Source organism: Micromys minutus, assembly GCF_963924665.1.
Source record: "Micromys minutus genome assembly, chromosome: 11".
Classification (NCBI taxonomy): Eukaryota; Metazoa; Chordata; class Mammalia; order Rodentia; family Muridae; genus Micromys; species Micromys minutus.
This window is the reverse complement of record NC_137980.1, coordinates 42,691,873-42,707,443: the sequence shown is the minus strand read 5'-3', so window position 1 is coordinate 42,707,443 and position 15,571 is coordinate 42,691,873.

The following is a 15,571-nucleotide window of genomic DNA, read 5'->3' as shown; positions in this document are numbered from 1 at the left end:
GAAGCTAAAAGCCAGCTGGGATATATCCATTATTCACCCTCCCAAGCAAGGCCATCCCACAGAGAAGTGATGAGTTATCTCAGGCAGGCTCTGCGGGATGCCTGGGTGGGGTGATTCTCCCCACCTCCACTGCTGGCCTCAGGAGGCCACTGTGGCACTGGGGCTAATAGGGACCAGGTCATTAGTACCCAGTGCTGTTGAAGGCTGGGGGTTGATATCTGAGTGCAGCCCTTGGCTTACTGGGTCTGGAGGCAGCCAGACTTGGAAGCTCTGCAAATAAGATTTTCTGTGTTATCTGTTCTTGTCCAGGCCCAGGGCCTTGGGTATCAGCCAACTCATCCAAGGAGCTGAGAGGAGGGAGAGGAGAATTGAAGCATTGGCTGTGGTTTAGCACCTGCTAGAACATGTGTGTGTGTGCTTGTATTTCAGCATGTGTGTGTGCATGTATGTATTTATTGTGTGCTTGTGTATGTATGTACATTTGTCTGTCTGTGCTTATGTTTATGTATTTGTGTGTATATGTCTGTCTTCTGTCTGTGTCTGTTTCTATGTGTATGCCCTTTTGAATATATGTGTTCATGTGTGTGTCCATGGGTCTGTGTGTCCCTCCATGTGTGCATGTTTCTGGGTGGTGTATGAAATCTTGTTTTCAGGAGTGTGGGTGTCTCCTGGTGAGTGTATGTGCATAGAAATTCTCAGCTTGCTGCTCCTGTGTGTTGATATTTCTCTTTAGAGAGTATATGTTGCAGGAATTGAGGAAGTGTGTGTGTGTGTGTGTGTGTGTGTGTTTCTTGAGCGGGCATATGTGCATGTGTGCCTACACACACTCCAAATGGCTTTGTATGCTTATGTCCTGCCCACCTAGAGGCCCATGGCACAGACACACCTGGTGGGGCCCGATGGCCAGCCTCCTCATCCCAGGGAGAGCTGGGTGGGTCTGGGCATCTTCCAGAGGAACCAGCCCTGCAGGGAACAAAGGGGTAATCAGTAGAGAGGCCATAAGAGCTTCTGATTGAGGAAGGAATTAGCTAGGAGCCTCGCGGGGCCCTGTAGGGGGCCAGGGCAGCATGTGGGCCCTGGCATCCTGATTAGAAAGCATCAGGTGTGGAGGGGTTTACCTGCACCCCAGGGGTGCAGCAGCCCAGAGCTCAGGAGGCAATGGGGAAGAGAAAGGAAGGGACAAGGATTGATTCATCGGGGCCTTGGGGGATGGAGGTAGCAGGGTACAGAACATATATCTACCAAGCCTAAGTTCTGGCCTCTCCCATTTGTGGAATATCCTCCCAACACCTTGGAGAGTGGAACTGTCCATCAGCCAGGCTCCCAGTGAGAGGCCAAAAGAGAGGCTGCTGGATCCAGCCCTGCTGACCTCAGCCTTCTCTTGAATTTGCCGTTCCCTAGGCCTAACTGGTAGAAGGCAGTAGATACTGGTAGAAGAAAGGATACAGACCCTCCTATTTGGCACAGCAGATTGACAGGTAGTGAAGTGCTTGTCACTGAGGATACACAAAGAGCAGCTCCCTGATCAAGGGCTTTCTAGCTGGGTCAAGGGCTGGAGTCTATTCTCTCCATCCTTGGCAAGAGGGCTTGGGTTAGAGCCCCAGGTTTGAATCCCAGATTGACCATTGACTTACTGTGTGACTTTAAGCCACTCACTAGGCTTTTCTGTGCTTGCATGGGTGATGGACAACTGCTATAGAGTAAGGTCTTGATCAGGTCCAACCTTGTTTGTTGAGGGAGTAGTGGAGAGGGGTCTTAGAGGGTCAGAGAGAAAAAAGTATGTTTCTCTGGCTGAGACTAAAAGGGTGTGGTGCAACTCAGGGACCCCCAGAGAGGCCCAGACTTCCTCTTTCTTTTCCCCTTTTATCTTATTTTTATGCAGATGAGCATTTTGCTTGTATGCATGCTCCCTATGTGCATACAGTGCCCATGGAAGTCAGGAGAGGGCATAGGACCCCATGGAACTGGAGTTACAGATGGTCATGAGTTACCAGGTAAAAGCTGGGAACACAACCCAGGTCCTCTGCACGATCAGCCAGTGTTCTTAACTCCTGGGCCATCTCTCCAACTCCTCAGACCTCTGTTTCTTCCCACGTGCCACGCTAGCCTCTCCTGCTCCTTCTTCTTCCCCTCAGCTTGGCCCCTTCTGCTTCAAGCCTCCTTCTCACCTTGGATCCCATCTGGCCCCACAGTTTGAACAATGCCTGCACTGCTCAGAGCTTCTCTTTGGGCCCAGCATTGCCAAGCCATCTTTCTGTTCGAGACAAGGTCTGGCTGGCCTTGAACTCCAGATCCTGCTGCCTCTGGCTATTCAGAGCTGGGACTACAGGCCAGTGCCCCACAGCCTTCTCCAGCAGTGGCCTTCATCTTTTTAAGAAACATTATTCATTATTGTGTGTGTGCATGCATGCATACATGAGAAGGTCAGAGGGCAACCTTGTGAAGTCTGTTCATCTTTATCAGTTTCATGGACGTTCAAGCTCCTTTCCTCATGGAGGCACCTCACTGGCCCTCTAGGAGCCTTCTTGACCCCTCAATGCTGCTGTCCAACAGATGTCTTGGCACAAAATGTCCTAAAGTGTGCCTGTGCTACCCTGCTTCTGTTCCACCCTGGAGGATGCCCACTTCTTCCTGCCTTTCCCATCCAACCTTTCAGCTGTCTGTCTGGTTTTTCTCAAAGCCCCTCTCTCATCTTCCTTCAGGTTGGTCTGAGCCAGCCTATGCCAGGCAGGGCTCCTGACTCTTTCTTGCCTGGCCTCACAGTGGCCAGAGGGACTTTTAAAGGCCTTAATAAGATTATGTCTCCCCACAGCTTAAAACCTTCAAAGGACCTTCCCTGGGGCTTCCAGCAAATCTGAGCCCTTTGCTCCAGTATGCATGGCTCTAAGTGACTGGGGTTTTTCTTTCATCCTATGGGACCGGTCCTGGTGTCCACTCTGCTCCTGTCATGTCCCCATGTCCTCAAACACACAAGACTCAGCGCCATCTTGATCCTGAAAGCAGAGCTTGTTGCTGGTGATCTAGGCACACATAGCACCTCCCCTTCGCTTGGCTGTGTGCTCGACAGTCCTGAAGTCCTTCTCTAACTGAGCACGATGTTTTCTTTCTTTGCCTTATGATTTCTCTGTTGTTAGAAATGAGGTGTGGGTGAAATTATGAGTCTCTTGTTCATTGCTCCGTCGTCTTCTGTGCCAAGAATGGTGCCTGGGCCGGAGGGCATCTTAATGGAATAACCCGATGGAATGAATGGCGTTGACTTTTACATTCTCTTATTTGCCAGGTGTCAGGAAAGATCTCCATTTTATTTAACAATACAGTTTTTTTTTTTCCTTTGAAGAATAAAGCGAGCTAAGCTTATTGATAAACTTCTGTAGTCCTAGCACGTGGGGAGTGGAGGCAAGAAAATCAGGAGTTCAAATCTGACCTGGGCAGATATTTAAGGCATTTCTACCTCTTTCTCCAGAGAGAGAGAGAGAGAGAGAGAGAGAGAGAGAGAGAGAGAGAGAGAGAGCTAGGGTTTGATTCCCAGGACCAACATGGTGGCTCACAACTATTTGTAACTTCAGTTTTAGGCAATCTGACACCCTCCTGGCTTATACAGGTACTGCACATGTGCTGTGCACAGACATGCATATAGGCAACATACACATAAAATAAAAATAAAAAAACCTCTTATCTAGAACGTATAAGTAAGTTAACAATCGAAAACTGAAAAAGAAGAGTTTTGTAGCCATTTCTGTAAAGAAGACATACAAACTTCCAGTAAGAACAGGAAAAGAACATGTCACTCAGAGAGTTCTGAGGCTCCACTCCAAACTGCAAGCGCAGAACACCTCACTAAAATGGTCAAAATTAAAAAGGAAACACATACCAAGGGTTGGTAGATTAGGGGAGAAGTTGAGATATGCATGCATGGCTGGTGGGGTTAGCAAATGGTTAGCCATTTTGGAAAAGGTTGGGCAGGTCCTCAGGGAGTTAAATATGAATGTCTACTCTGTGACTCAGCAAGTCTCTTCTGGGATACCCAAGAAAGGAACATGTATATCCACACGATTACGATTATGTTATCTAGGAAAGGTAGAAGTGTGTTGCCTTTTAAAAAGATACATTTAATTTTATTTTATGTGAATAGGTAGGTATGGGAAACCGAGAAAGTTTTGAGTGCATGTATAAAGGTGGATGAAAACTCGAGTTAACGTGTACTGTTTACACGGGCTCCGACGAGGACTAATGCTTCAGACCCATGGGCCGCTGTTCTCTGAGCCCCTGTCAGGTTCAGAGGGATGGCAAAGCCTTCCTCTGGTCCAGTGCAAATATTGGCAGTGTGTGCAAAAACTAGCAACCACAGCCTCGCCCTCCTTTGTGCCTGAGGTCCCTCTGCAGAGGCCAGTTACCCAGTCTGGCTGGCTCCTCCCCTCTGTGCTGTGCCGGACAATCACTCCGAGACTCTGGGTTGCTATAGTAGGTAGTGTCCCATCAGAGCAAGTGCAACCCACCAGAGCCCACCTTGTCTGTTCTTCATGCCCTTGCTGTTCTAATCACAATTTCAAGCACATGCTGGCTGTGGTACATGTGTTTTGCTTACATGTGCACCATATAGTACCCATGGAGGCAAGAAGAGTCACAAGATGCTCTGAAACTGGAGCTATAGCTAGTTGCAAACCAGCATGTAGGTGCTGGAAATTGAACCAGGGTCCCCTAGAAGAGCAGCCAGTGCTCTTAACCACTGAGCTATCTCTTCAGACATGGCCTTTTTCTCCCACAGCACAGGGATACATTGATCTCTGGCGAGGCTCTGGGGTCTGTGGATGTAAAATACATGCAAAAACAGATTCATACACAGAGGCTCACACAAAGTAACTCATACAAACGCACACACATACAGACACACCTATGCATATGACTAAATAGGGACATGTATAACACACACAAAAGGGCACATAAACATGCAGACATATGTTCACAGGAACACATGGAAATACAGGCACATGTCTACATTTGCACATGCAAATGGTCACATGTAAAACATATACACATAAACATGCTCACATATGTACATGCATGCATGCATGCACATATGTACTCATACAGAAGCACATATATTCTCATATTGCTCTACCCACAGGTACACATGCACAAGCATGCATGGTCAGACATATGCATACATGAATATACATGCACGCATCCTACTTGTGCATATATGCCCATGTACATGCATATACACATTTACATATCCTCATGAACATGTGTCCATATTTACACATGCATGTACACATGTATACTCATAAACACATACATGTATGTGCCTTATGCATACACATGTGCCACATGCATGGAAACATACCTATGTGCTTGCACCTATGCTGATATGCATATATCTAGTCATACACACATGAGTCTTTCAGCTGCCCCTACCTGGAATGTTCTTCCTTACCCACCTGGTTTTACCCTGTCCTGTCGTAAATCCTGCAAGTGGGATGGGATGAGGAGGTGCCCCATGTCACACAGTACAGAGGATGTAGCAGGGTAGATGTGATCTGAGCCCTTGGTGTGTGTGTGGGGGGAAGCTGAGGATGGCCAGAGGAGAACCAAGCAAATGAACACAGAGAGGGCACTGAGACAGTGGGAACATAGCAGAAGACCTTGGAGAAGTCCCCAGAAAGTGTCCTTTAGCTGAGCAGTTAGCCAGACAAGACTAGACCAAAGAAGGAGGGTCCAGAGAAGGCACAGTGGGCTGGTGAACAGGGAGTAGGTGTGGTCTAGGAGGTGGGCAGATAGAGGAGAGGGAATATATGCTGGTGGCCAGGACCCTGGGAAGCTGGGCCAAGAACGGTGCTTCCCGCACTAGGACCTTTCTTACTACACTACGGTCATCCGTTCTCCAGTCACTGATCACCCTGTCCTACACGGCCAGTCCATCTGCTTCTTGGTTTCCCCGATAGCAGAAGTGATATGGTCTTCTGCAGTTTACCAGTGCATTCAGCTCAGCTGGAGCAGTGCCTGGCTCATGTAGATGTTCGATAAACACTTATCGAATGCATGGATTTACCTGCCTGTCTCTTGCTCTTAACTGAGTTATTTAAAGTCAGGTCTGGCAGCTTCATCCCCATGCCCCTGGGTCTAGCAGAGGTTCTATTAGTTTATGCTCTTTGTGTTTAAAGGATGAATGTACAAAGGATTGCTGAAGCCAGTGACACTCAGTCTGATAGGACACAGGATGTTTCCAGCCGATCTGTGGGGCAAGCTAAGGAGGGAGAAGCTGCAAATTCCACACACTGTTTTTAGCCAATAGATAGGAAGAGGGATGCTCAGATGACAAAGATCTTAGGGCTTTGGAGTCACAGGCTATGGTGTATGGACAAGATCATCTCAGATGAGAGGCAGGAGGGAAAGGGAATCTCTCTGGGGGGGGGGGTCAGGAACTCTCCTCTGGTGTTCAGTTTTGTAGATCTGCCCTTCTATGACAACTAGCAGGCTGCTCTACCAGTGAGGTGGGGTTGCAGCTGGGGTGGCGGTGGGATGAGACAGATGGTGGGAGACAAGGAAACCCCCATGTTCTCCTCCATCTGGTGTATTTAATTGACTTCCCATGGAAAGAGAGAAAAAAAAACCAGTTGCAAGGATGAAATTGCTAATTAAAAGACCCTCTGATTAGATAGACAAATATTTACCAATTACGCCTGACCCTGTCTGTCCCTTTTATGTCTGAAAACTTCCCCATCAGCAACATGGCTGCATTATATCCAGCTGGTGTCTCTTCTACCAATCGCTCTCCAGGGATTCAGACTGGCTGTGAGTGAAACACGGTAGAAGATAGGCAAAGCCAGACAAACAGTCATTCAACAAACACTCACGATGCCTGTTGCACCTTCATGCTTGTTGCTGGGCTCCAGAAAGCCTGAGTAGGATCTCTGTGGACAGTTGTTCAGGTTGTGTGCGGGGTCTCTGGTACCAGAAAAGGAGGCTTTTCTTTTTCTTGTACAATAGGGCATTAGTTGGGCAAACCAAATTTGTGGAGCTACATTTGGTTATATGCCCAGAGTGGGCATCTTTCTCTTGGGTTAGAAGCATTTATTGGACACCCAGTGTTACTGAACCTGTGTTAGTCACGGGGTGGGGACAGGGAGGTTTGCAGTGCATGTTTTTTGCCTTTCATGACCCCAGTTTAGCTTGGCAGGTGAGTGTTCAGCCTGCGTCAGTCCTTCCCTTTGTGCTTGCCTTTCCTCATTCTAGAACATTTTTGGGAGAACATGGGAAACAAGAGTCACAGTCTGGATTCACACCAGCGATGGCTAAGTTCTGACTATACCATGTCTTTCCTGTGTGACTCTGAGCGAGTCACCATGCCTCTGTGACTAACCTTTGTGATTGGGAATTAGTAATAATAACAGTGTCCCAGGGTTGTCATAACGGTAAATGTGTTAGTACATGAAACTTGTAACATGAAACAGAGCAAACATCAGTGAAGGCTAATGTCTCTGTGTGTTCATGGACATGTGTGCATACATGTTTGTACATGAACATGCACGAGTGTAAATGGAAGATGTGTGAATGCATATGCATGGATATGTGTATACACTGTGTGTATGAGTGTGTGTGTATGTAGTGTAGGCATGTTGTATGAGTATGTATATGCATGTATGCATATGTCTGACCATGCATGCTTGTGCATGTGTACCTGTAGGTACAGTAATATGAGAATACATGTGCTTGTGTATGAGTACATGTGTGTGTGCATGCATGTATGTACATATGTTAGCATGTTTAGGTGCATGCATTTTATATGTGAGCAAGTATGTGCACATGTAGATGTGTGCCTGTATTTCCATGTGCTCCTGTGAACACATGTCTGCCTGTTTATGTGACCTTCTGTGTGTGTTATATATGACCCTATTTACTTATTGCATGGGTGTGTATGTGCTTGTGTGAATTACTTTGGTCCTATGTGTATGAATCTGTTTTTGCATGTGTGTTACATGAGTGGGCATGCATCTATGTTTACATGTGTATATTTGTGAACTCTATTGCTGTATTTGTATGTATATACATGTGTTCGCCCACGCAAAGAGCATCTCATTTAAGTCTCTCAACAGCAGGAACTATTGCCTTGCCCACTTTACAGAGGGGGAAACTGAGGCCCTCCACATGAATGTAGCTGTGCATCTTCAGCCAGCATGGAGATACCATCCAAGCCTGGATGTCCTTAACCTCTGGGATGCCAGTTACCCTGCTGTTCTGCCAGTCAGGCTGTGGGGTTCTCTGGGATGCCCCACCCCTACCATGTGCCCAGGAACTTCTTGGCTGCATGTCCCCTCCTGGGCTCGTATCACGGAAACCCCATGCAGCGCCTTCTACTCTAGAGGGATATATATTATCTAAATTTGATAAGACAACTTAATTTCACTCCGTGTCTGTTACCGGCGATAAAACCAGCAGACTTTTATGACCCAGCGTCCTCAGCAAGATTGTCAGGAACTTATTATACAAGGTCTAACTGGATTTCTCTCTGCAGATGGCGAGGAGCCGCGGGCTGGAACGCGCTGTGGCCGCATACTGGGGGAGAGATGCAAAGTGCTTGCTCCGCAGGCTGAGATAAGGCCTCAGCTCCCTGGGATCCAGGATCAGAACTACCTTTCCAGGCCCTGCAGGGTGATTTGGGAAGGATTTGCCCTGTGAGGGGAGCAGGGGAAGATGGGCTCCATGCTGGATCCTCTGAGCCCTGGAAAGGAATGTGGATGTGTTGAGACTTGGGGTTCAGTTAAGCTGCTCCCCTGAGGTTAGCTAGGTAGCCAGAGGGGGAAAAGGGCAAATATGTGTGTAAAAATGGGGTGCATTGGAGGAGGGTGGAGGGAGAAGGGAGGAGGAAGGAGGTGGAAGGTGACAGGTTGAACAGGCCATTGATCCCTTTCTTGTTCCTGGCTCCTTGTGTCTCAGTCCCCACCAAGATCAGTGTAGACCCCACCCTGGTCATAAGGTGCACATCTAGACAGCTATAACAGGGACGTTTAGACTCACAGATGTCTCAATATTTGAAGGTTCAGTTTTCAGTACCCCACATTCAAGGTATCCTGATACCTTCTCAGGCTTAGACTTGCTCAAAGTTTGTGGTTGGCTTGGGGTTTTGGTCTCAACATGCAATCCAGGCTTTCCTGGAACTTGCCATCCTCCTGCCTCAGCCTCCTGAATGCTGAGATTCTAAGCATGCACCAAGGCATCAACTCATAGTTCCAACAGCACTGAATCTAGATCTGGTGAATCTGGGATTTGGAGGCCACGTTAGCACTTGCTTCAAGTTCAGTCTGTGGGCAGATGTTTCCCACAGCTGGCTTAGGCATGAGCTTGAACAACTCCAGATGCAGACTTCTCCTCCAACCAGGCCATAGCCTCCTGGCCTGGACACCTCCATTGTGGCTACCAGAAGGTCAGAAGGCTCACTCTTAGATATAGAAGTTCAGCATCAGATGTGTGGCCACCCTCAGAATCAGGCACCTGAGCATAACCTTGTGCTGCTGGCTAGCTCCCATCCAATACAGAGACATGGCTGTTGCACCCCTAACCTGGGAGTCAAGTTGACCAGCCCTTTCCTGCCAGTCCTTGTCCCCTGACCCAGCAACTCTGGGCTAGGGAGGCGTTGGGATGCGGTTACATGCCATTCAGCCTTCATGTAATAATGTCTTGGGTGATTCTGGGCTGTGTGAAAAGCCAGAGAAGGTGGTGACATAAACCAGGGCTCCTGCTGGTTGCTTCATATTCTCCTGTTCATTTGATGTCTGAGACACTATTACACACTCATGACTGTCCTGTCCTGTCCTGTCCTGGCCCCCTGGCTTTCCTTCACTCCACTGAGGTGGGCTCTTTTCTCTATTAGGGAAGTTTCATCTTGTCTTCTCCCCCTCCCCCTCCCCTCCCTCTCCCCTCCCTCTCTTCCCTCTCCCCTCCCTCCCCTCCCTCTCCCCTCCCTCTCTTCCCTCTCCCCTCCCTCTCCTCCCTCTCCCCTCCCTCTCCCCTCCCTCTCCCCTCCCTCTCCCCTCCCTCTCCCCTCCCTCTCCCCTCCCTCTCCCCTCCCCCTCTCCTCCCCTCTCCCCTCACCCTTCACTCCTACTCCCTTCCCCTCCCCTCCCCTCCCCTCCCTCCTCTTCCCCCTCCTCCTCTCCCCTCCCTCTCCCCTCACCCTTCACTCCCACTCCCTTCCCCTCACCCTCCCTTCTCACTCTTCTCCCCCTCTCTGTTTTTTAATATACTTTCTCCATGTAGCCCTGACCGCCCTGGAACGCTCTGTAGAACAGACTGGCCTCAACTCACGGAAATCTGCCTGTCACTGCCTATCCTGGGACTATAAGATGTGTGCTACCATGGCCCTGCCTCATCTTCTCTTATTTGAACCTCCACCCCAGCTGGGTCCCTCCTTACTGAGGTCTGAGGAAAGAGAGATAGATACCGGGCATCCTCTGAGTGTCATGGCTGGTCCCAGGGGCCTTTTCCACATCCTCTCAAGGTACCTTTTCACAATTTCCGTTTGCAAATAGGAAGAGGAGGCACAGAGAGGTGGAGTCACTTGTCTAAAGACACACAGCCTAGAAGGAAGAAAGAGAGAAAAAAAACCTTCTCTGCCAGGATCTGCAAGGAGGTTAGGGTATTATCTGGTCATGGTCTCCAAGAGGTTATCGCCTGTGTAGAAGACCAAAGTGTGGGCATTGCTGTGGACCTTCACGTTGTCAGAATAAATTACTTCCAGTAGATCGGAAGGTGGAGGTGGGGGTGTAACTTGGAGGACAGAGTGCTGAGATCAGGGGCACAGACTGCCAGGGCCAGTCACTGGGGACAGGAGCATAAGTTGGCCTTTGCCCAGAGACAAATGAATGATGAATATGCAGGGTGCCAGCCTTTGGTAAAGGGCAAACCGAGTCAGGGTCGCTGGGGGAGTATGGTTAGGAGTGGGGAGCACCAGAGATCATTGCTAGACTGGAGGGGCCAGGCTGGGGATGACGGCCCTGCTCTGGGTGAAGGCCAAGTGAGTTGCAGGGCCTCTGAATACGAACAATCTCTATAGCAACCTGGCTGTCCCACAGACACAGTGCAGGCTGGAGCCGGCCTGTCTCCTGGTCCCTGACTCTGCAGGTCCCTGGGTCAGAGTTTGGAGCTGAATAAATAACCTGAGAGCAAAGAGGGTGCCAGCAGCTGGGAGTGTCTGAATCAGACTCCATTCTTTCTCAGCTGTGTGACCTCAGACAGACCACTCCGTCTCTGTGTGCCTCAGACACGTGTACAGGGGTGTGAGCCACGGGACTGTGGGGTCCAAGCTCAGCTATGACTCTGAAAATAATAGTGTTTCACACTACAAAGGGGTAATCATGCTTGAACCTCCCATCTCCAAAGGGGGCGCTACCAAAAGCTTCCTGAGTCCCCAGTTGAGAGTGGGTAAGACATTTCTTTAAGTTTACTTTGCGTGCACATGTGTGCATGTGTGCGTGTGCATAGGTGCTAGTCAGAAAGCATCTTCTATGAATAGGTTTCTCTTCCCACCAAGTAGGTCCTGGTGCTCGAACACAGGTCATTGGGCTTAGGCAGCAAGCACCTTTACTGCTGAGCCATATCCGTCACCCCGACTTTATATAATAGAGAAACAAGCCATAGAACCCTCAAAGGAGTTTCCTTCTTGGCTCTTAAAAAAACTAACATCTTCATTTCCATGCCCCCCTTTTAAGCTAATTTGTGGAAAATTAAATCGGGGAACTCACAGCGGCTGGCATTTTAATTGGCTCATGTCTGGCTTTTCTCTCGAATCCTCTGATTAGTTGAGCTGCCTCCACTAAACGCTCCATGCTCTACTTAGCCTGCTTTCTGGTCACTCCCCAGGCCTGGACAACAAGGGCCACCAATCCAGCTGATGCCCTACCCAGTTCTACTGCTCTCGGAGACCCAAGCAGACTTTTGGACCTATGCTGTCTGGGCCTGTTTCCTCCCCTGGGAACAGGATTTACCTGGGGCTGAGTGTCTGTTTCCTTCCTCACTGTTCTCCAGGATGGGGTCCTCACAAGGTAGGGAGAAGGGTCTCCCCACTGTCTCTCAGTGGCGCATTTCCTAATGGGCCCACCGGCCACACAGGGTCTAGTTAGAAAGCCAGTGGGGGCTGTGCAAACATGTAGATCTGAGTTTGATCCCCAGAACCTACAGAAAAAGAAAAGCCCAGATGGCAACGGGAACAGGAGGTGGACCAGCAACATGCCCCAGATTCAGTAGGAGGACTTATCTCAAAATACACAAGCTGGTGAGGCTTGGAAGGTGGCTAACAGGCTGGCTGAGTCGTGTAAGGGTCAAAGTTCAGATCCTTAGAGTGATAAAAGCTGGGACTTCTCCACTAAACCCCACCCCCTGCTGTGGACACAGGGGTCGCTCCACCTGGATTGTGCAGGATGCCTGTAATCTCGCAGCACTTGGGAGGTAGAGATGGCAGAGACAGCGATGGGAAGCAGAGATGGCAGAGACAGCAGGACCTCTGAGCAAATGGGCTAGCTCTGGGCTCAGTTGAGAGATGCAGCATCAGTAAAGTGAAAATGGAGTGAGAAAGACACCCCAAATCAACTTCAGGCCTCCATTAGCATGTGCACTTCCATGTGTATGCACCCACATACAGGAAGACATGAACATGTACTGCACATACACACCCACTGGAAAACACCAAACTTCAAGTTGGATGAGTCCTGAGGAGGGACACCCAAGGTTGGCCTCTGGCCTCACACATGTGTACCAACATACACATACATAATATATACCACATACACTACACACACACATACATACATACCACACACACATACCACACATATACATATACATCACACACATACATACACACTACACACACATGCCACACATACTATACACACACATACACTACACACATACACCACACATACTACATACACATACTACACACACATTACACACATACCACATATACATTACATACACATACATACACTACATACACATACACACATACACACACTATACACATACATATACACACTACACACATACCATACACAGACTATACACATACACCACACACATACTACATACACATACATACACACAACATACATACATACATACATACATACACACACACACACACACACACACACACACACACAGAGCATTCCTGTCATTCTAAGCTTTGCATAACTCTGCAGCACATCTTATGTGCCCACTTCTTCTCAGATGCTCCCTGTAAAGTCTTGCTTTAACCTCTTTGATAACTAAGGAGGAAGATACCATTAACTTCCCATTTTGTAGATGAAGAAATTGAGGCTTAGAGAGACATAAGTAATTTGCCTAAGGCCACACAACTCACTTTAGTAATAGAATCTGAATTGGAACTCAGGGGATCTCGGCCTGCTTCTTAGCCACAGACCACATGTCTTCTGGCTCGGGAATCTTCCCGTGTCCCTTGGGGCCTCCGGCCATAGGCACCCACTTCCTTCCACCCCTGGTAGCCTGCCTGGTGTGCATGAGGGCCCTGCAGGTGAAGGCTGAGTGGGTGAGAGGGGCCAGCAGCACCCCAGAGCTCCCGCCTCTGCCCTGTGGGGGGCCCCAATCAGCACTAATCAGCCACTGCTAATTATCCTGTCCGTGGGGAGGTGAGCACGCGCGCGCCGGAGCGAATAGTGAATAGTCAGTGGGGACGGGCGGGGACCAGCTCTTCCAGCCTGGCTCAGCGCAGTGGGACCTGGTGCCGCCTTCCTCCTTTCAGGCCCCTCGCTCTTGGGAACACAGCAGGCTTTTCCACCTGGAGCATGCCAGGGAAACAGCCTTGCACTCTGGAAGTAAGGGTCATAGCTTCTGGGCTCCTCCTGTGGCCTGGTTTCCAACGTGGTTGCCAGGTTACAACGCCCCTGGCTTCCTGCTCTTCTCACCCCGCGCGGACAGACTGACAGAAAGGTTGTGGTGAAAGTGGATAATGGTATAGGTCCTGATATATACAGTGAGTGCTCAGTAAAATCCGCTTATGTTTATAGTATCTTATTTAAATCTTAGCGCTGTAATGAGGCGGGGTGACAGATGGGGAAACTGAGGCTTGAGGTGGAACCAGCTCCTTCATCCCTTCATGTGTCTAGTACATGCTCCACACGTTGGTTCTTTCTAGCTCAGCATGCTCCAAGTGTGTTACCGACACACACACACACACACACACACACACACACACACACACAAAATGCTACTACCATTTAGGGGTTCAAGCAACTGTCTTGTACTCCCACACTCAGTGATCCCTTCTGGAGGAAGACTTCCCCACACCCTGCTGGGGAGGGGGTAAAGGAGCCCCAACTAACGGTTATCCTTGGGGTCTGGGTACCTAATGACCCACTTCTCATAAATCCCACATGTAAATTTCTTTCATAATTACATTGAAAGCTATCAAACTATTTAATTTAATTTCTCTGAGAAAATAAATAGCTAAAGGGACCTTAGGTACCGCATAAACCCCTCAGGCAGAACGGGCCGAGATTGCAGCAGGGCAGGCCTGGCTGGCCACAGCTCACATTTAATAAGCACATATTTATTGGGCTGGGGGGGGGTCCCCTTGAAGAGGCGGGAGTCTGCTGACTCAGCGGGAAGGAAGTACAGGAAAGTGATCTGGGCCACTCTGCTAATGTAGGGAGGAGGAAAGGGGGATGACGGAGAGTGTGACGGGCTGTTAATTACCCATCTGTATACATACATAGCTTTATTTTATTAAGCAAATACGCAAACACATTTTGATGACTACCCTTGCCTGGCCCACCTCCCTGAGGGCCATTATCTAGGGTTGAGCCCCTGGGGAGACTTGTGTATGAAGTCTGTGGGGCTGGGCCAGCTTCTCTCTTTCTCACTTGCCTTGGCTCCCATGCTCAGTGTGAGCTCAGACCCAACATCTTTGCTCTGCTTGTTCAGGGCCAGTCGATGGGACCTCAGTATCCTGAGTCAGTCCCTGCTGCCCAGGCTCAGGGTCCTGGCTCCTTCTCCAGTGCTGGATTCTGGCTGCTCCTCCAGCCTGTTCTCCTGTCTTTCTGACTCCTGGCTGGTATTCCTCAGTCACAGTGGCCTTTAGCCAAGCTCCCTGTACCTCGACTCCTCATGCCGTACCATTTAAAAGGTTGTGTTCTCTTAGCCAGCTCTCTGGCTCACTTGCCCGACCTCTTTCCTTCCTTTTCATTGTTTCCCATTCTTCCCTCCCTCCCTCCCTCCTTCCCTCCCTCCCTTTCTTATCTAGTTTAGCCAGTCTCTCTTCCCTTTCTCTCTATTTGGCCTTTGTCTTTTCCTCCTCTCTTTTGAAATTACATCTCTCTATCATGTATCAATCAATTAATTATCTATCTACCTATCATTTATCTCTATCTATCTATATATTATCCATATACCTACCTATCTATTGTCTATCTATCTATGTATCTATCTATGTATCTATGTATCTATCTATGTATCTATCTATGTATATATCTATGTATCTATCTATGTATCTATCTATGTATCTATATATCTATCTATCTACCTACCTATCTATTATCTATCTATGTATCTATCTATG